This window comes from Triturus cristatus, chromosome 2_1, assembly GCF_964204655.1.
Source record: "Triturus cristatus chromosome 2_1, aTriCri1.1, whole genome shotgun sequence".
Lineage (NCBI taxonomy): Eukaryota > Metazoa > Chordata > Amphibia > Caudata > Salamandridae > Triturus > Triturus cristatus.
This window is the reverse complement of record NC_140581.1, coordinates 273,702,778-273,724,465: the sequence shown is the minus strand read 5'-3', so window position 1 is coordinate 273,724,465 and position 21,688 is coordinate 273,702,778. Positions and strand designations below refer to the sequence as shown.

General features: G+C 42.7%; 1 protein-coding gene across 15 annotated transcripts in view; it reads right to left on the bottom strand.

Annotated features, from left to right (window-relative positions):
• NIPBL (NIPBL cohesin loading factor) overlaps positions 1 to 18,899 on the bottom strand; it is a 1,722,939-nt gene extending 1,704,040 nt beyond the window's left edge. For 9 of the 15 annotated variants that reach the window (XM_085631074.1, XM_085631061.1, XM_085631076.1 and 6 more), the window contains exon 1: positions 18,729 to 18,899. The gene's annotated coding sequence lies outside the window, so the exon portion shown is untranslated. Of the gene's footprint in view, positions 1 to 18,276 lie in introns of all 15 variants that reach the window. The other 6 variants (XM_085631078.1, XM_085631072.1, XM_085631069.1 and 3 more) reach the window with 4 other exon arrangements.
• Positions 18,900 to 21,688: the final 2,789 nt, after the last annotated feature.

The following is a 21,688-nucleotide window of genomic DNA, read 5'->3' as shown; positions in this document are numbered from 1 at the left end:
CCAGTAATTCTGTTCAGCCGTTCGGGCTGTAGCTCGGACTAAAGGTCCTATGGAAAAATGCATGGGGAAAACGCGTTTTGGGACCCCCCCTTTTTCCTCAGCCCCCGCTTGACGAATCCCCCCCCCCCCCCCCCCCGAGACCTTCAGGGAAGGAGCGGAGCGCCCCACCTATTTTGAGAATTTCGCGAGGATTCGTCAATCGGCGCCACAGTTATTCAAAATAGAATGTTGCGGATTTCCTATGGAAACACGGTCCTAACTATAACTAACTATCTACTGGCGACCGCCAGTAGATTATATATATATATATATATAAAAATTATACCACAGGATAAAACATAAAAAAAGATACAAGAGCCAGCATGAAAAGGACTATTTATTGCTGACAAAGAAATTGGGTGATGACCATAGGATTATTGTGGCCACCGCGGATAAAGGAGGTAACGTGGTTATTTGGCCACAAGAAGCCTACATTAAGGAAGCAATGAATCAACTCAACAATCAATCATGCTATTCAAAGAGTACCATCAAAGAGTTCAATCATGCCAAAGAGACACTAAAAAAGTTATTGTGGAAATAGAAGAGAGAAGGCATGATTTCCAAACAGGAATTTGAGTTTTTACATGTTGAACATCCCCTATTACCCAAATTGTATCTTTTACCCAAGGTCCACAAACAAGTTGTTCCAGTGCCTGGGAGACCAATTATTTCCGCCATTGCAGGAGTAGCGGAGCATGTGACTGAATATATCGACTACTTCCTGCAGGATTTGGTGAAAGGGCTTCCTACCTATATTAGAGACACTGAGGACTTTATTGGTAAGATTAAAAATGCTGGATGGAGTGACGATATGCTATTTATCACCTTAGATATCGAGTCGCTTTATACAAGTATTGACCATGCATCTGGGCTCAGAGCTTTGGAATTTTTCCTGGGCAAAAGGCCCATTAACTGTTACAACCATAACAAATTATTGATGGAACTTACCAATTGGTGTCTTAACAACAATTTTTTCTTGTTTGGTAGTGACATCTACATCCAACAACGTGGCGTTGCGATGGGGGCATGCTTCTCTCCTAGCTATGCATGTTTACATGTAGGCTGGTGGGAGGAGCATGTCCTCAGGCAAACACACTATGATATTTACAACAAACATGTGGTACTTTGGATGCGTTTTATAGACGATGTTTTTGTTTTATGGCGTGGTGATCATGCCAGTGCAACTGAATTTGTTACTTCCATTAATACCAATCAGGAGAATCTTAAATTCACTTCATCTATTAGTGAGTGTGAAGCTGAATTTTTAGATGTTAAAGTGTTTATACATCACAATCACTTGGCCACTAAACTCTTTCGGAAAAGCACTGCTGGAAATAATATTCATGCGAGCAGTGCGCATCCTAGACACATCATTGACAATATTCCGTTTGGGGAATTATTGAGACTCAAACGGATTTGCAGTGAAGCGAGTGATCTCGAAATTTGTACAAAGGAGGCACTGCAAAGGTTCCGACAGAGGGGTTATAGGGAATCAGTCTTGAGGGGAGCAGTTCTTAAAATAGAAGCTAGAACCCGTGAATCACTATTTTCATCTACATCCAACATATCTTTAGATAGTGAGTCCACCAACATTAGCCAACCCCCCAGGCTTATTACAACCTATAGCAAACAGGCAAGACAAATCAGGTCTATTATTCAAGAACGTTGGCCAATTTTGAAAACTGATTTAGTCTTAAAACCCAGATTACCGGATGGGCCAACGATAACTTACCGGAAGGGACCCTCTCTAAGAACGCATGTCTGTCATGATTTTCCTGAACTTAAAATACAAGAGGAGTGGTTGAAATCCCGGCCGGGATTCAAACGCTGCACCACATGCAGAGCGTGCAAATTTGGAAAAAACACCACCCAATATTTAGCCCAGATCCGTTTGACATACGTGGATCTTTTAATTGCAAAACTGAATTTGCCGTCTATATATTAACGTGTACTTGTGATCTTAGATATGTTGGGAGCACCCGGCAACCAGTACATGTTAGAATTCTTCAGCACTTACGTGCTATTGTAAACAATGATGCATCTTATCCGGTGGCGAGGCATTTTAAGGTTTGCCATAACAATAATTTGCAATGCCTCAGTTATTTTGTTATCGCCTCGGTTCCAAAAACCAAGAGAGGGGGTGACCGTGATAAAATGCTAAGAAGATTGGAATCTGAATTCATTTTAAAATTAGACAGCAGATTTCCCAATGGGCTAAATACAACGGAGGATTTGCATGTGTTCCTTTAAGATTCATTATTTTTGGTCAGATCTCTTTAGAGTGTGTTGCCATGCCTGCTTTCACGTAAAAAAATATACTATGAAAAAAATATATTATGAATTTCCATTTGTTCCCCCTTTTTTCTTTTTACTTCATATTTTTATTTTTCCCTGTGTGTGCTTAATCGCACAATTCAGGGATACACAAATGTTTTTTTCACTTTACTTATTTGACATAGATTCAGTGATGTGTCTGTCCAGACCCTAAAAATCAATACCAACAGCAAATTTAATTACAGTGTTTATTTTTAAAAGATTTTAAAATTCAAACATTTTAAGTGCCTTACATATTAACATTTGTGCTCTGATATCATACATTGTATTTTAGGCATTTAGACAAACTTCATTTTAACATTTATGGTCCGGCATCCATATCTAAATAACTAAAAAATTGAAAATTTGCATTATTTGCACAATTTTTTCCTGTGTTTACATATTTGCGTAATTTGCACATTTGAAATCTTTGTTATAAATGAAATGATATAATGAATTTTAATTTGAAATATTTGCACTTTATTGCGTCATTTGCACAGTCAATTTAATATGGATACCATCATGTTATAAATTTTGGATTAATTGCATTATATGCAAAGTGACTATGTTTATCTATATATGCTTTATTACAATTGTCCGAAAACAATTGATACAAATTGAGCACTTGGTTAATGTTTTATGGTTTTTGGATTTAAACCGGTCATTTATTTATTACATACATTGAAGTTTGAAATGTATATGTTTGGAAATCAGACTATGTAATTCTGAATAGTGTGTCTTCACTTTTTAAAAGTCACATGGTGCAAAAAATAGTGAAAAAAATGCAACCAATTGAAAACCTTATAGCATTTAAGGGGCTCATTTTATCCAACTGACTGTGAGCAAGGGCGGATGCCCGAAACGCGTCAGATTGGTGAAACTCGGCTGTAAATAAACCAACAACAATTGTGCCTTACTTGGATTTGCGTGGTTTCCATTCTTCGTTGTTACAGATTTTTGGGAGATTACAAGTGTGAGATATATATATAAAAAATTAAATCATGCTACTTTTAACAATAAAATCTTGGACTCCAGACGGGTTCCCTGAAGCAACAGCAGGCGATATTGCTTCAGTGCTCGAAGAGGGACCGCTCTTTCACTGTCGTCGTCTGCATGCAAAAAGGCTAAACAAATCCCACAACTCGCTGAAGGCCGTTTTGCCCCTCTTTCAAAAAACAAAATGTGAAATACCACAGGCAGTTAGAAGATTCCAAAAAAACAAATCTGTCAAAACTACTTCCAAGTGTACACTTGCAGAAACGGGCAGAATTACCAACTACATACAGAATATGCACCGACTACTGGGAACTACAGAGAAGGGAAGTGTGCCCAGTCTCCTGTGGACAACTTTCTGCCCAGCTTGCACACAGCCGGCGCCTGAGGCTACCGAACAAAGGGGCCATCGGGTGTCTATGGCGGAGGGAACAGTAGAGCGGGTCTTACCGTTGGATCTTATGGCGCAGCAGCCGGGTGTGATCAGGCTGTATTCGCAGCAGAGAGCAGCCACCAGCAGCAGTCTGGCCTCCATGTCGCCCCTTTTTGTTGTCCCAACAGCTGCCTGGACCCCTTGTTCCTTCGCCCCCAAAGTACAGGACAAACGGAGAACCACCTCAGGTACGGGTACTGCCGCCACAGCAGCCTTCCACCATCAGTCTCAAGCATCGCGAGCGCCTCGGGAGGATGCAGACAGGGCGCGAGCGGAGTCCTTCCCGGGTGACAAACAGCGCTTCTCCTTAGCCGCGCACACAGCGCCGACCCGCTGCCAACTCAAAGAGATAACTGAAAGTGCACGGATACCGTTCCAGGGCGTAGCAGGGCTCCTAAATCAGTTATTTACAGCCATTCATTCAGGCAGGCTCTGTAAATTTAAAGTGAACGCACTTGTGAAAGTACTTGCGACTCTAAAGCCTGGCGCGGGGACAGACCGTCAGTGTAAGAGCAAGGCTGCAGGCACCATGCTGTAGATTTAAAGTAAAGCGTTAATGAAAGTGAAATCGCTTGTACTGTTGCCAGCAGTGGGAAGCCACTTGAGGCAGCCTGCTGTGCTTGCGCCGTGCCTCTGGGGGGTCACAAGGCGATGACTCTAAAGTCTGGCACGGTGGACAAACCTTCAATGTAAGACTGCGGATGCCGTGCTATAAATTTACAGTAAAACGCTTGTGAAAGTGAAGGTGCTTGCTCTTTTGCCAGCACTAGGAAGTCACTTAAACAAGCACAGCACAAAAGTGAAAGCGACCGCAAGACAGGCAAATGTAAATGCTAGTTAGAAACAGATGGCCCCTGCACCCCGCTGCTTGCTCCCGCAAGGTGGATGCCGCCACACGCATGAGTGTTAGAATAGTGCAGACCGATTCCAAAAGGTCATCTCTTAGAGCAGCGCAGGCGCACTGCACTAGGCTCGACCTAAAAAGTATTACGTTTTACAAGCAGTACTGAAGCAGCAAACCAAGGATGTGCCTATAAAAAAAAATCCACACCAGATATGCCACAGTAAATGTCACCCAATACAGCACAACAACCACTCACCAAAGAACAAATGGCCCTTGTAAACCATAAGCCATATTCACAAGTTTCACATACTGTTCATAGAAACGATGGTCCTCACGAGTTAAACCTGTGCAGTTAAAAGAAAAATTGCAATAGGGAGCGCTACCAAAATAATCCATGGGGCATTATATTAATATCCATGTTAAGAACAAGAAAACAGTTCAATCATAAAGCCCATCCAGATGAGTCAAGAAATTCTACCATTCGTCCATAAACACAAGGAGATGTAGAGGCGAGTCTTCAAAAAAAAAAAAACACGTTTTTTTCCTCACAAAATAGAAACATTTAGCCAACGCATTTCGCCCTTCAACAATGACTTCATCAGGAAGCACATATATCTTGAACATCAATATCACCATATATGATTTTCAGCTGCCGTTTCTCCACTATGGAGCATCCCCCCTCCGCCCACCAGCAGCTGCAAAAATGGAAAAATAAAATGATAAAATCAGGGTGAGTCTTGGGGGTGGGGCCATCACGGGGACAGTCATGCAGGGGGGCGGGTGGGAGTGGTGGGCACTAAAGCAGTCTCCAACTCGAGCCGGGTTGAAGACAGCAAGCACAGTCTCCCAGTCTCCCTGGGAATGGAAATGGAGGATGCTCCGGCCAATCCTGACACTGCTCTCATGCTGCTGAGAGCAGAATCAGGATTGGCTGCAAGGGATTCTGGGAGCCTGTGCTGGTGGGGAGCAGCGATGCAGCAGGTAAGTTATTTTTTATTTGTTCCCGCTTCCCCCCCCCCCCCCCCCGCCACTCAGCCCCGACACCAGCCTCTAATGGTGATTTTCTGTCTGCAGCATCTATAGGCGGTTTCAATTTTGCAGACCATTAATGGTCACCGACACTGAGAACTCCATATCCACATCCACTTCCTAGCGCATCCACTGATTCACTGACGACCAGTATCTGGTGCTGAATAGGATAATTGGAGTATTAACACTTGTGCGATCATAGACGGCCTATAACTGCTGTTCGGTTTGGGTGTCCTGTGCAATTAAGTAATGAAACACCTGAAGCTAAATTAAATGTACGCGAACTGAGCAGCTTTCATGGTATGCTGTTACTATGGCAGTAATCATGCTATCAAAATTCTCAGAGACAACAAGAGTATCATCACAATTAATGCTACTGTGCACCACAGTGCAGTAATCTTAAAATAGTTAACTTAAGATAATAGGCATGCTGTCCATTTATAGATGCAAGGGACTCGTCAAAAACACCAATATTCCAAACCTGTACTCAATGTGAGGCTCAAAAAAGAGCTGCTCAATACGATTGATCAATAATATGGTTTTAGTTCCTGCTATGGAAAACTCGGGCCACTAGAATCATGAAGCAATGGAGACCCAAATTATATGGCACTGTTGACTAATATGAATAGAAAAGCAGGTCTTTGATAATATTAGCTTGATTTTCTCGTCACAGTATAATAGAGATACTGATAAGATGCATCAAGGACCAAATTGTTGAAGTGTATTCTGAAGCATTAATTCCCCCCCCCCCCCAAAGACCATAATGAATGCAACATGCCTTTGCCCATTTCTTGTATAGTAGCCCCTCTTTCGGAGGATACCAAAGAAAACACAACCCATCACCTTCTCAAAACTGGTGGAAGCCATTATATGCTTCCCAAAGAAAACGGCAGTTAAGGAGGATGTGCTCCTTGACGAATTATATAAGCTTCCAGGAAATGTTGTCACCTTGTTTTGGGGTAAATTTACCAATTCTTTGAGGAAGAAACTATTACAAAAAAAATAAGGATCCGAAACGTTGTTCCTCTTATCAAGCCCTTTCTTTGTGAAATACGGATGAGAAAACCTATCCCAAGATACTTGCAAACCAGGTGAACTCTTGAATACAGACTGTCCGCAGCTGAGTAGCATGGATTTCTTTCGGGATATTTTACTTTGACCAAAACATTTTCTCTAAAACCGATACTGACCTATCGGACAATGTGCCTCTCTGAGCTACTTTTCAGATGCTAAAAGGGTATATGACAAGTTATACGGGGTATTTTATGGTCTCTTTTAAATCCCTGTCACTTCCCAGCGTTCATTATTAGGACTATCAAAGTACTATTTTCCTGTCCATTGGTGGCTCTGTATTAATACAGCTCAATAACTCAGGTCCTTAATACAGAACATGAAAGGAGTGTCTAGAGTAATTTTAGTTTTATGCATTCAACCGCTTCTTTTCTTGAATGAAGGCTTAGGCGGGTCTCAAATTTCCAACATCTTGCCATTGCTACTAAAGCACTGGCATTTGCAGGTGATATTGTTATCATTACATCTATCAAAGATATGGTGATATTGTGATTACTTTACTCAGAAGAGTTTGGTGTATATTCAGAGTACAAAATGAATTTTTTACAGACTCATTCTGAGGATCAGTATGGCCAATGTGGCCCGTTTGGACTCCATTATTCTATATATGGGATAAAGCTTGACTAATCATAGGTGAATATGGTCAGTTAATTTAAGCCTGTATGGCTCAACACAAAGATACTGCTTAAAAATTGGAACAATTTAGTGCTATCCTCTACCCAATATAGACTGCATTCAGTAATGTGTGGTAGACCAGAGTGAGCAGAGTCTGAAACAATACCATGGCTGGTCTCAGCACAGGAGCCATATGGCTATAGCAACAGGCACCATTACGGATATCCGGAGATGAACAGTGAAAAGCAGCGATTGGCCAGGTCTTGAAGCAAAGCTAGTCAACCAAAATGCAGCACAATTGTAAAAGGCATGCATTAAATCCTTAAAGGGAGAGTAAGATACACATCACACTATGAGAAACACCACTGATCACACTCTAAGGTAAGCTGGAGGGTTCGCTGTTTTGTATACTGAACGAAAGCGATGACCACCCAACAGAATATTGTAAAAGTAATTGGAGGATTCTTGTTGATTTGTAACCTAAATAACAATAAATCAACGGGGTTGTTTTTTGTTTTTTTTAAATAATCATAAAAGTCATGCATTTTAATTTTAATCCGGTCTACCAAGATTCTGTCCAGCTCCAAAGGGCCTCAGTTTGCTTCTCCCTCCACCGCCGACTTGTGAATTAATGGAATCCTTCAAATGATTTCAATAATTGCGATAGAAAAAGCAATTAAAGGCACCCCATTAAGCACAGGTAATCAAATATTCTATTAAAATATACCATAAACGTACATACGGAAATATGATACATCCATAATCTCTCAGAAACTTTAAAGCATTTTTACATTTAAAAAACGGTTAAAAATATGCATACATTAATTGCTTTTAGACTGCACATTTCATCAAATGGTCAAATTTATGAAAGAACAAAAAAATAGCAATTCGCAAACAGATTCTAAAACATCAGTACACTCACATCGCAGTTGGCTGAGGTTAAAGGGGAGTATGGGTAAAAGAAGGAGAACAAAACTTCAAATAGGGTCTGCTAAGTGCTCCTTCTAGCACAGGGGTTGAATGGGGACACCTCGCCTAGCTCCACCCATCAAAAGCGGACTTCATACGAGTCATGGCACTCTTAAGCATGAGCGAGTAAGGGAGGGGAAAAAAGGCTAGCCCAGAAAGTCAATCTCCGTCCAAGAGAAAGAGAAATATTTGTGTCTACCCAATGACCCATGACCTGTATTTAGGTCAGAAAATTAGTCTCAGTTTTTCTAGCCCGAATGGCTGCTCTCAGAAAATTGCAAACACTATAGGAAATTTCAGGTGAACTTAAAAATTTTAAGTGGAGCAATGTTACTCTACACTGTCGAAATCCTAACTTGCATAGCAAAGGTGTCAGAAAGTGCTTTCGCATAGACTGTGCAATTTACAAAAATAATACATTAAGTGCAAAAGTGATTGTGCAGATTGACTGTTACAAGGGGAAGAATCTACTATGTTTCCCTCAAGATCTGAAAAGTTTTTAAAAAGACAAGGACCAATAAATTGACCCTGCCCTTATGCGAAAAAGGAGTGATCGCTCCCATCTTGTGATGACTAGGGACAGATACAATGGGGCTGTTCCCCAGTAAACAGAAATCTACAGTAAATCAAAACTGAGGGTTTTGCTAGCTCGTTTTTAGATCTCGACTTGCTATCGCGTAAGCGATCGCAAAGCGAGACTATTGTAAAAGGGCTTTTCAAAGTGCTCCCAAAAAGCGGATTTGTATGGCTAGCACGCGCACAATCACGCGCATCGTGCCGCCATGCACGATTCTTTTGGGAGCACTTCAAAGGGTCCGTTCCCCCGCCTGGAATGTGCTCCCCCGCCAAGCACGCGCGCCACGCTCCGCCGGGCTTGTCTTGTTTACACTGCCTACATTTTGCTTTCCTATAAGAACACTTTCAATGCGCACCTCCGCCAGGCATATTCCAGTCATGTTTTGCTGTGCGCTGCAGTGTGGCTGCTGAAAGTCTGATGTGCATGTTAATCGCATTGACATGATAATATCCCTTTTAACAATGCCATCAACATGCATTCCAAAAGCAAACATTACCTACAACAAATTCATTTTGGTTTACACTCTCCAGAAATTAAAGACGGCATTTTGTTTAAAACTAGACACAGCAAGCTGAGTCCAGATCTAAGGTACTGTCGCCCCTTTTATTTAAACATATTTACCATTGGTCCGTTTTGCAAAGCAACACGAAGCCGCATGCCACCGGCAGCTTTGAACAGTAAAACAAGCTAAGACACAAATGGACTAGGTTTGTTGGGGGAAAAAATGTAAATAAACAACTATGTCGGGGATTGCGACGTCGGGAGTGAGCTTCAAACTAAAATACTTGCTCACCCAAAACACACATTGGCAAGCAGCGGGGCACTGTGTATACTCTTCCGCACGCTGCAGAGAGTTGGTAAACACTCGGATTTAGGGGGGGGGGGGGGCGTGCCACAATGACTATTACAAACTCCAGGTCATCTCCATAAGTCCACCTGCATTAGATTCATATTTTACATTTAGTCCTTCTACCCAATCTGCATACGTACTCCCGTAGATCCAAGTGTATCAACAGGTCATGCTGCTATCGGACTCAACTAAAAAAATAAGCCATGTACATTAGTATGCATTAGGTCGGCTTAATATTATCCACTGCGGCTCCTCCCAGAATTCTTTTCTTTTGAAAAGTGTGTACAGAAGAATAAATTGTATTATGTGCGTATCATGCACCCGCGGAGCTTCTGTCGGATTACCCATGAAGAACTCCCAGCTCTCACACCTCCTCAAAAGTGCCCCCTCCCATAGCCCCAAACCCTACCCTGGCCCCTGGTTTATGGCCTCCCGTATGTTCGTGCCCTGGTGCTCTGTAAACCTAGCCTTGAATTAGGGACTCCCACTCCTCCTTCATTGTTTTCCTGTCCTCTTTCCTGCCTGCCTGCATTCCCTACCTTCTCTTTCTCAGTACAGACTTGCTGCGTTTCAGCCCCCCCTCTTCATATTCTCTGTCAGGCACCCCTTTGTTCTTAAGTTTGCAAACTTCTTCAGAGTTAGAACGAATTAGCATTTTACAACACAAGAAGTGATGTCACAGAACCTTTAACCTCAAAGGCGAGGAATTGACATCATTTAAATGATAACATTTAAATGTCGAATTATTAATCCAGTCTATCCCTATCAACACAAACAAAAATACAAGACTCAATTACAGAGACATAGTTGAAAGCAACCTCACACGAATCCCTCTCACATCCGAACCCACCATATTACCCAACAAGCCACGGCTAAAATGTATACTCCTAAACTGCAGGGCCGCATCTAGACACGCAACTGATATAGCTGACCTTCTACTCACAAACGAACCAGACATCCTAATCCTGACGGAAACACGGCTAAATTAATCATCTACACCCGTCCTGGACATACTAGTACACCCTAACTATGACATCACCAGACTTGACAGAATTGATAGACTGGGTGGTGGGATCGCTTGCATACATCAGAGCAATCTAACAGTGATCAACTCCAATGCCCCTGCACCATCCTCATGTGAATAACTTTGCTTAAACATCTCTAGTAATAACAAACAAATATATTCATTACACACATTCTACCACCCTCCATGTGATAACATCACTTTCATAGAACACCTCATGGATATTCTTGCTACAAACGACGGCCAACACAATATGCAAATATTCCTGGGTGACTTCAACCTCCAATGGGACGACCTGAACGGCCCAGAGGTCAACAGCCTCAAAGCCTTCCTATCAGACCTTAATCTTAACCAAATCTGTAACAATCCCACACATGACAAAGGCGCAACCATCGACCTCGTCATCCCCAAAGTTGACTCCATTCAGCTCGACCCGATCCTACCCTGTGATTGGTCTAACCATCACATCACATGGTATCAGTTAAAAGGCCTCCAACACAACCGGTGAGAACAAAGATATGGAAGAGAAATCTGAAGAAAAAAAAATGTCAGCTCTGACCTACTTAGCATCCTCTATTCCAAACATCCTATGTCCCCCGGAAGACCATGCCAATGTCCAAGGTCTAACCAACCCCTCTTCCATTCCATGAATAGCCTACTAGACAAAATAGCCCCTCTAAAATGGAAAAGAACCACCACAAAAGACTCAAAACCCTGGTAAGATGGTAGGCTAAATGAAGACAGAAGCTCACTTAGAGTGATTGAAAGACGATGGAGATCCGCACCATCAGCTGACCACCTCAAACTACTAAGAATCACCAGAAACTCCTACTTCAGAAAGATCAGAAGATCTAAAACAGACTTGTTCAGAAATTAACTAGATCAAGCCAAAAACCCTCCCAAAAAGCTATTCGATCTAATCAAAGCCCAACCCAAGAGTGCATCCATCCACCCCAAGGCTATCCCTGACACCCTACCCAATTGTGAGGAATTTGCCTCCTTTTTCACTACAAAATCGGATTCCATAACAACTGACTTACTCAATGATCTTTTATCCCCGACGGTCATGCAAAAGAACTCCGCACCGCCCCTGACAGGTGCCTCAGTCAAATGCTCCACAAAATTCAACCTGAAAAACAACGCATCCTGGTTCTACTTCAACACTTATAGTGAAGATTCTATACTAAAGACGCTAACCGCCCTGAATCCCTCCAACCACTTCACAGACCCACTTCCGCTAACTATCTAAAAGACTTCATCCCATTGTTACTACCCCTCTGGACCAAGATTATGAATATACCTCCCTCCTTCAAGGTACCATCACAGATATTCTGAAAACAGAGCAGGTATCCCCTATTCTAAAGAAACCAACAGCTGACCCATCGGACCTAAATAATTATCGCCAGATATCCAACATCCCGCTCTAGCCAAGCGCTTGAAAAAAATGTGTTCACACTCAGCTTAGCAACCACATCGATCAATTCAACCTGCTTAACCAATACCAATCTGGCTTCCGTGCAGGCCACAGTACTGAATCAGCCATGACACACATAATTGACGACGCTCTAAAAATCCTTTACCAAAACAAAGCCGGTTTACTAATCTTACTCGACTTGTCATCAGCATTTGACACCGTCAAACACGACAACTTGCTAGAACTCCTGAGACATAGAATGGGAATATCTGGGTCTGTGCTTACCTGGTTTACCTCTTTACTCCAAAATAGATCTCAAAGATTCAAGGTCAATCAAACCCTTTCCGACCCCCTGCCAGTCACGTTAGGAGTACGGCAAGGCTCTTACCTTTCACCCACACTATTCAACCTTTTAATGGAGACTCTCACCGTTTTAATGGAGACTCTCACCGAACTTCTCAGTCTCTCCGAGGTCCATTTCCATATGTATGCAGACGACACCCAACTCTACATCAAGATCCATTCACTTGAGGACATCAAAACTCTCAACACAACGCTACAAAAAACTCAAACATGGTTGGCCGAAAACAATTTGAAACTAAGCGCCTCAAAACAGAGGTACTCCTAATTGCCCCCCTCCCTCCCAACAAATCATCCACCATCCTGGAATGTCTGAAGCACCTAACAGCACTCCAAGGGCAACCTCTCATTGTCGAATCAGCGAAATCGCTAGGAGTGACACTGGACAGAAACCTTATGCGGCCGCCCTAGGTCGACAGCCCTGTTAAGAGGCGCTATCAATTCAGCGGCGAGACTCATCACAGGCTAAAAGAGAACCTCTCACATATCCCCAGGCCCTAGAGCCCTCAACTGGCTACCGTTTGAGGCTAGAATTTACCTGAAAATAGCATGTATGACGCACAAGGCCTTACACCACAATTCCCCGAGCTATCTAGCTCAGAAACCGATACTCTCTGCTGGTAATAGAGCTTCCAGAAACTCCAAGAATCTTTTACTGAAACCACGATTTGCCAAGAAAAAAAAAACTAAAAAAAAATAAAACTTACAACCGGAAAAAAATAAAACTTACAACCGGTCCTTCTCTGGAGTGGCTCCCAGGATCTGGAATGCTTTGCCCACAGAAACAAGAACGAACCCATCCACTGCTGCATTAAATAAAAGAAGTGAAAGTGATTTTCATGGCCAAATTCATGTGAACTACTTACTTTTTACTATATGTTAATAACTAGTCTGTATTATTTAGCACCGTAGTTTAATTGCTAGTTGTGCACTATTGAGCACCTTAAATCTGAATCACCTATAATTGTATTTTTCTATGCTTATTTTTTCCATGTGTATTCTTATTTCCAACGTATGACATGTAAAGTGCTCTGATAACCGCAAGGGTCTTGTTCGCGCTATATAAAACCTTCAAAATAAAATAAAAAAATAAAAAAAATGGGGATTCCATGATCCTGACGAGCTAAAGATGAATCCTAGATAACAAATCAGCGCTTGATAATTCTTGCCCATTGGTGCCGATTTTATTTAACCTTAATTTACCCGGTCCACAGGACAATAATGTGCGTCTTGGTTTTTAAATTCAGATTTTGTATAAAAGTAGCAAAACGATCCACTTGGCGTCTGAGTGCGTTTTGAGTAAGGGCTAGCATTACTGAGTCATCAGCATGAAGTAACACAGGAATTAAACCAAACTCTCCTATTAAACCACCGAACACCTTAGGACTGTCAATTTTGCAAGGAATCTGCACAAAGACGTCAATTAATTTTAAGAAATAAATGCAATGACAAAAGACAAATAAAGATCACACTTCAAGAAATAACCTAACCGTCACCAAATGCCCCCCCCCCCAAAAAAAAAGAAAGAAATAAAAAACATGCATTCCATCAGTAGGGCTTCAGTCATACATATATGAACCACTGCCAAATCAAGATGTCAAGTCTAGTGTTCTAAATAACAGCACACATTAGAGGGCAAAGCAAAAAGTATGTTTTTCGAACATTGGTCATTATGCAACTGGAACTGAAAGTTATTCACCAAACGAATGATAGGAAGGAATCATCTAGTTAGCAAATTAAATAAACAACCGAGTTGGTTAACGTTTCACAATGTCACTGGAGCACAGCACCGTTGGGTTCATATTTTGATAGAGACTACGTTCCATAGCTTTTACAGCTTAATAGTAATACACTGTTGCAGCAATAGCAGGCTCACTCGCATGCCGTATACATTGTTACTTCAAAGCAGAAATAACTCATTCAGCTACAGTTACTATATCCAGGTTACCGTACTGAGGGCACCGAAAACGAGCTCTGGTGAGTCTGTGGGTTCGCTATGTTAAGATAGGAGGCGTAAAGCCAACGTCACCACGCACAAAGCCGACGATCAGACGCTGGGAAATCTCATTTAAAGAAGAAAACATGAGGGCTGGCGCTTCCTGATAAAGAGCGATGCACAACTGTTTTTGTTCCGCCTTTGGCCACGCCTCTCACACTCGCCAGAGTCTGTCTGTGTACAGCCGCTGGAAACAGACATGGCAGGACAGAGAACAGAACGGGGACAGACCTCGGTCGACGAAATCTGGAAACCGTGGGAAAATTATACAACTCCCCTCCAAGATCTACAAATGAGGAAGTGTCGGAGAGCGCCAGTGTAGTCGGTATAGAAGAAGCTGTTCCGGCAATTGACTGGCCAAGGTTAAGACTTCAAAACAGAAGTGTTCTTCATTTTATACAACACAGAGTGAAAGAAAATCCACACCGGAAGTGATGGTCGCCTCTAGGACCCTTATGACAATCTAACCTCCCGGACTTGAAAGCAACTTTAGCAACAAGAATGTACTCCCTCAAACAGACCTGGTTCGGGGAAATCCAAAACAAGGTAACTTCGTCTGGAGACGACCGGGAAATGCTTCCATTCCACCAAGCCCAGAATGAGTGCACCAACACCCAGACTAGAGAGTACCCGCATACCTAGAGACTAGACTAGAGGGTACCCTATACTCCCCAGAAAAAGAATAGTATGGCTCGGGGCAGGAGGTTGCGAGGAGGTGCCTGTCTGCCAAGAGGCACATGCTGCAAGAAAGGGAAGGGTGTGCTTGCTAACCGGGAGACGAAAGCTGCGACAAATCGTTGGGTGAAACCAAAGGAAGGGGGTGCTGTGGTATTCCAGTACTGACATGGAGAGGACACTGAACACAAGGTATAGTCTAGACAGGAGGCGAAATGTATTGAATACAAAGCGCTAACCTAGGTGAGGAGACGGGTTATCATCATCAAGCGGTACAGCCTTTATAAGGGCAGGAGGAACTTGCGGATGGTGCTGCTCGGGAGGGACAGATTGATCAGGCTTCAGTCCCCACCCCAATACCTCCCTCCAAACCTAGCCAGGCCGTGAACGGATCCCTGGGGGCCGTCAACAGGGGTCTAGCTATTGGCTGCAACGATGCAAGTGAGAGGCGCACCAGCCGGGTCTGTACTGGATGCAGTTTGGCAGGTTGTAGAATTATGTTTTTGAGTTGAGAAGGCAGGAGGGAGGGTAAAGGGGAGGGGCAGGTAAGAAGGCAACGTAAGAAAGGGAGGCCAAAGAAAATGACGAGGGGGGGGGGGGGGGCGTAATGAAAGCGAATATGGATGGCAGAAATTGAAAAGTGGGAATAAAATGAAAGGAGGGGAGGGGATGCAGATAGACAGAGGAGTAAAGCAAGTAGGATGATTAATTCAATGAACAATAAACAAAGACGTATGTATCAGATGAGCAGCTACAATTGCAACCTCTAGTTAGGCTCGAACACTATTGGAGAATAAACAAGCCATGTTCACTCCTCAAAGTCAGTGCGCCTCAGTTCTTACCACAACGTTGCTCGTCTCTTGAAAAGTGACATTTATTGAAAAAGGCATCTTTTCAACAGCAAGGTTCAACTACACCTAAAAAAAACTTTGAAACATAACGCAACTATACAAATAAGTGACAACTCTCCGTAGCTACAAGTAAAAACCAACAGATGTTGAAATAAAAATAGCTAGTTCGGTAACCTTCCTTCAGTTCATTAACCACCAATACCACTTACACATTTTACTTGTGCACACACAACCTGCCACAGCTAGAAGTTAAACTAACATTTTAGCTGAAACCAAGTCATAAAGCAACGCTTGCATGTTTTGTATTAAGAAGGCAGCTTGGTGGCACAGTGCTCCTTTATAATGTCATGAACCCAATCACGTTAATTCCTGAAGTTTCAACTCCCTCGAGGACGGTTACCGTACCAAGAAAACTAATTGCGTTTCTTTCAGTTATCACTCATTTTGTTGATATACGTTTGTATTTGTGTCTACAGGAAGGCATAATTCATTGTTAGTAAAGACCTCAAATGGTGTAGGCGGTTCTTAATACTAATTGGAATCAATTCTCTGTTTTCCAATTTACTCATAATGGTTACAAGACTGGTTCTGGTTATAGAAAGCCGATGTGACAGTTAACACTTATTTCAAATGGGCGCAAACTAACAAGTGTCTATGGAGGAAAGGAGATGGCCCGAGTAGCAGTGTATTAGAGATGTGCCTACTACTGATCAAAGTCAAGAGTGGATTTGCAGAAGGGGGGGGTTCTATATATATATATATATATATACACACATACATACACACACACACAACAATTTTACAACCAGACAATATTATTGTCTTTCAGCAATGATGGTAGAGAGATGTAAATGCCCTAGAAGAGAAAGATAGTGTAGCTGTCCTGATGTATCCTAGGACAATGTTCCACTTTGTCCAGTTTAAGGTTCTACATAGAGTATAGTTTGACAAACTGTATAGACTGGAGAAAGTCCCCAACACCTACTTGTCTGAGATGCAGCAACGCAGAAGGCACCTTTTTTCCATACAATATGGAGCATCCATAAGATCCAAAGTTATTGGTATATGATATCAAGAGAGTTGAGCGATATTATCTCCCCCCATTGTTGCTCCCGAATGTCCCTGGCAACACTGATCTTCAGATAAAATTATTCTGTATGCTGAGTTTGGTAGTGGAGCAACACACCGCAAGGCTGAGGAGTGGCAGCACATGGATGGCTATATGTTTGTGTACCAGAAAATGTAACTATGGAGACAGGGGTGTTCTAAAACTTTGAGAAAGTATAGGGGCGATTTTAATAATTCTATGTATGAAAACATGACGGTATCAACATAATAACACACAAAAAATTGAACTGATGGTTGCAATGGACACAATACCCGACCTTAGGTACTATCCTAAAGTGGCAGATTAGACAGTCCACACTTGATACTGTACACTTGAAATGTAAACATTGTGTTAAATGGTTTAAGAGACGTGGTCACTGCCCTCTGACATGAAATGTTATGAAGTTTGGCGCTTTGCCGCCACCAAACCCAGCATACAGAATTGTTTTTTTCCTGAAGGTAGTTAATGTTCACAGGGATCTAAGCTCGTTCTGTAATATACTGACTGTCTGAAATAATAAATACAAATAAAAATAAAAACAGCTTTAAAAAAAAAAAAAAAAAAGTGGACTAACAATGAACTGCGGTCGCCTTTGGGCAAGACATCATTTAGTCGTAGTTTTATATTTAGCAGACTGGACCTAAGAAGCCATCAGTGTACTTATCAGCAGATACAAAATAATGTCATGTCCATACAATATTTCAGGATGCTATCATTATAGATCTGTGGGATAAGCCTGAATAATAAACGGAGAGACTACCATATACATCTACTTGGAAAAGCTAAATTCATGCTTAGGATACAGACAGAAATTCAAGTCTCATGGTGATATTGGCACAGCAGGTATTTCAAGTTTGCCGTTACTTGTAGGTGGGATGACGAGAGCAAGGTAATACTGGCACCTCAGTAAGAATGCATATAAAAGTAAAAGTGAAACTATGTTCCAAGAAGTATTATTTACTGTTGCAAATCATAAGTAAACTCCAAGTGAAAACACCAAGCACTATAACCAGCATGAAATCTCAAGTAACCAAGTGGTGGGTAGGACAGCCTGGACACTCTTGGCCTGGAATCCCTTGTGCTACTCAGTAGTGGAGAACCCCATGTCCACTCACCTCACTCGCAGTGGCCTCGGGTGGCAGCGCACCCCTGGCCTGGTCGTGTGACAGCAGAGTAGGAGACGGGCCGTCCCGGCAGGGGTACCGCGGAGACCAGTCCGCACTCTGCGCACCCAGAAGCTTTCACAACAGCAGCATTCGGAGGCACAGAGCAGAGAAAGATTCGCAACTGGATAAAGGGCCTACGAGAAGGCAGGGAGTCACAGGGCCCTACCCGTGCCCAGGGAACCACTCACAGCGGCGGCGGCACAGTATAGGGCGGGACGCAGAGCGGAAGAGACCATAGGACCGGAGGTCGGTAGCCGCGGGAGGGAAACAGGAGGTGACGCGTTAGTGACGAACGTACCGTCCGGCCGGCTCTCCGGTGGCGGAGCGCGCCACAAAAGCTTCTGCGTGGCTAAGCTAGAGTCCAGTCAGACTAAGCCTGTTGTGGTGACGAGCCTAGTTACCTGCACTGTTCACATATGCACGAGGGAAAGGTGTCTCCCAGATGGTCTCACATACGGGTGCTGGCTGTTTCGCACCGGTAGGCTCACTGGGCCCGGGACGTAGGTTTTCTCACACAACAGTCAGTCACTCAGTAAAAGGCCAGGATCTCAGCCCTCGCGTCGATGAAGCCCGCCCACTGACGAATGGCGGGACGTGCAGCAGCTCTCTCCGGAGTCCCACAGCCAATGGAAAACTGACGGACGGTCCACTAGCCAATGCGATGGACGATGCAGTCTTCGTGGCCCCATAGCCAATAAATAACGGATGGCATCTGTGTTAGCCAATCGTTGACCGCTGTGTACTTTCTGGGGCCCTATAGCCAGTAATCAACTAACAGAAGTTCGAACAGCCAATACTGTCACCCGCATTCTTGCAAGCAATCTTCTTTCACTACACTGTTCGCAGTGCTAATAGAGTACGTTTCCTCTGAACTGATTGGCTTGGAGCACTTGGGTGTCCCAGCGCTGGCGGTGCGGTTCGCTTAATTACCGTAAGGGACAATAGCCGTCAGTAAGGGTGCACTGGTGTCCAACTGGTTTAAATCTCAGCTGAGGACTGCGCAGGGAAACTAGACACAAGTGATCCTGTTCTTTAATATGGGAAACTGACTCAGTTTAAACTTTCTATATAGATGAATGGAAGTAGATGAATATTTTGGAGGGGTGTACTTATAATTGTTTGCCCAGTTATAGAAATAATTTGAGATTTTACCCATTACTGGGCGTCTTGATTTTTATTAACACAGCAACAACCTATATATAAATATATACATATATTTATATAACTCTTAATATTTAAGAAAGTACAGTGCAACCTATGTAGCCTTAATCTGGTTACAGCCAATGAATTTCAATGGGCCTTACGAGCCTGTCCCTCTTACAAATTCAAAATGTCCCTCCTTTTCTATTTTACTGGGATGTGAGTGTTTCCCTCGTTTCTTGTATCTGACGTGAAGCTCCCTCTAGTATCTCCAAAGAGCGGCGTATTATTTTTCCACAATCCTCACTGTGTGTTTTTCTTCCTGATGTCTCATGCTAAAAATCGCGCTGGTAAATGTTACTGTAAACAAATGTTTACGGCTAAGTAGCGAAGAACGAATCGCCATTGCTACCAGGTGAAATAAAGTCAGTTTTTTTCTCTTTGTTTTTGAAAAAAAGGCGGGTTAGAGAAACTTGTCGCTAAAATGCTTTTCTCAGCTCTTTTGTTGATGTTAATCTGCCTGACAGTAACGTAAAGGAGCGGAGGCACCGGTGCCTGTCAGCTCAGCGTAGTTAAACCCCGGCTCGGTACGGTTAAAAAGTGATGTTATATTCGATTATCTATCAACTGGAATGTCCTGTTACAATCTGCTACAATTGTATCATAGGAAAAGCGATCTCTTTTAGTCCTAAATATTAGCCTCATTTTTGATGGTTCGTGACAACGCACCCCAACATCCGAAAACATCTACAGTCAGTGGTGTGACATTGTAGTATCTTATTAGCTCGTGGAGAAAATGTTAAAGGGAAAGGTTAAATGTCACAGTTTTGGGCATAAAATATCTGTCGTGCCCATCTTAGAGCGGGAGTTTTTGCATGCAATGTGCAAGGGGGCAGAGACGTTTTAAGGTATGGGCAAAGTGGGCTCTGGCCCAGGGCTCTAGCCTTTCAGGGGGGCCCACTGATAGAGCCAGCTCTGTTCTGCAAAGAGTCTTGCCAAAATGAAATTGAATAACTCTTCAAAAATGTATTTTAAATACCATTTTCCTTTAATTTATTTTCAACGTGTATGATATGTGGGTCTGTATTCCAGACATTTTGCAGAGAAATGTTGTGTTGATGTTTCCAGCAGCATTCATAAAAAGTTTCTTTTAGAACAAAACTGGACCACTCATAGGAGAGATGGGAGAGGGTCGCTGATATTATTTGCAATAATATTAGTGAGCTGCAGCTGTGTTACATTATTAAAAACACGTAATTATCCCTAAATATTAGATGTAAGCATGTTTAGGATTTGGAACAATGTGCCTGTGCACTGTCAGAGTAACAATTGACAGGAGTAAGGCCCGTTAACCCAGGTGAAACCGAGCGAAGTTAGCAACAAAAACAATGTCTCAACTGGAGATTATTAAGAGTAGGACAATTTGAAAAGACGAAATAGATCACAATTGGGAGGGGGAATAAAGGAAGGGAGACCACAACGTAAGGGTAAGGTAGAGTGAAATAAATTATAATTGCATTAGTAGGTAAGAAGCACTACAGTATATAATTATACAATGACCATAACACACAACATGAGCACTGGGTGTGCTAGTGAAAAGTGGACTGTGCAGTGACATAAAGGTGTGAAAAAACAGCGTGAACGGCGATAATAGGTAAGTTTAAGGTGGTCAAAAATACAAGTTATATACAGTGTTATATGTACAAATTAGTCAGATAAATAGATTGACCACAGTAGTGTCTGAGTTCTGGGTTGGATAGTCGACGGCGTTTCAACCTGAATGATTGCAGGTCATCATCAGGACAATGGTCATTGCTTTGAGGGTAGTGCTCTAGTAAATAGAGTTCAGGGAGGATGTAGGGTATCCAGAGGTAATCAGGATCTGTGAGGCGTCAGTGAAGCTTTGTCAAGTCCAGATTGGACTGTCCAAGAACGAGGTCAGCATAAATAAAGGGACCGGAGAGGGGTCTTGGCTGTGTATCCAGAGACAGCCCGGTTAATGGGCGGGAACGATGAATTAGAATAAAGGCAGGAAGGAATCCGTGAGTCACATTGCGTGAGGGCAAGCGAAAAGTCAATTGCTGTTGTAGAGGAACGAATCCTCCATGCTGCAGTCGGGACGAGTGAAGCGCCAGTGACATTGTCAAAGAGGGCATGATAAAGGTGAAATTGGACCATAAATCCAAAGCTGTTCCCAACAGGGGCCCCCAAAATATGTTTG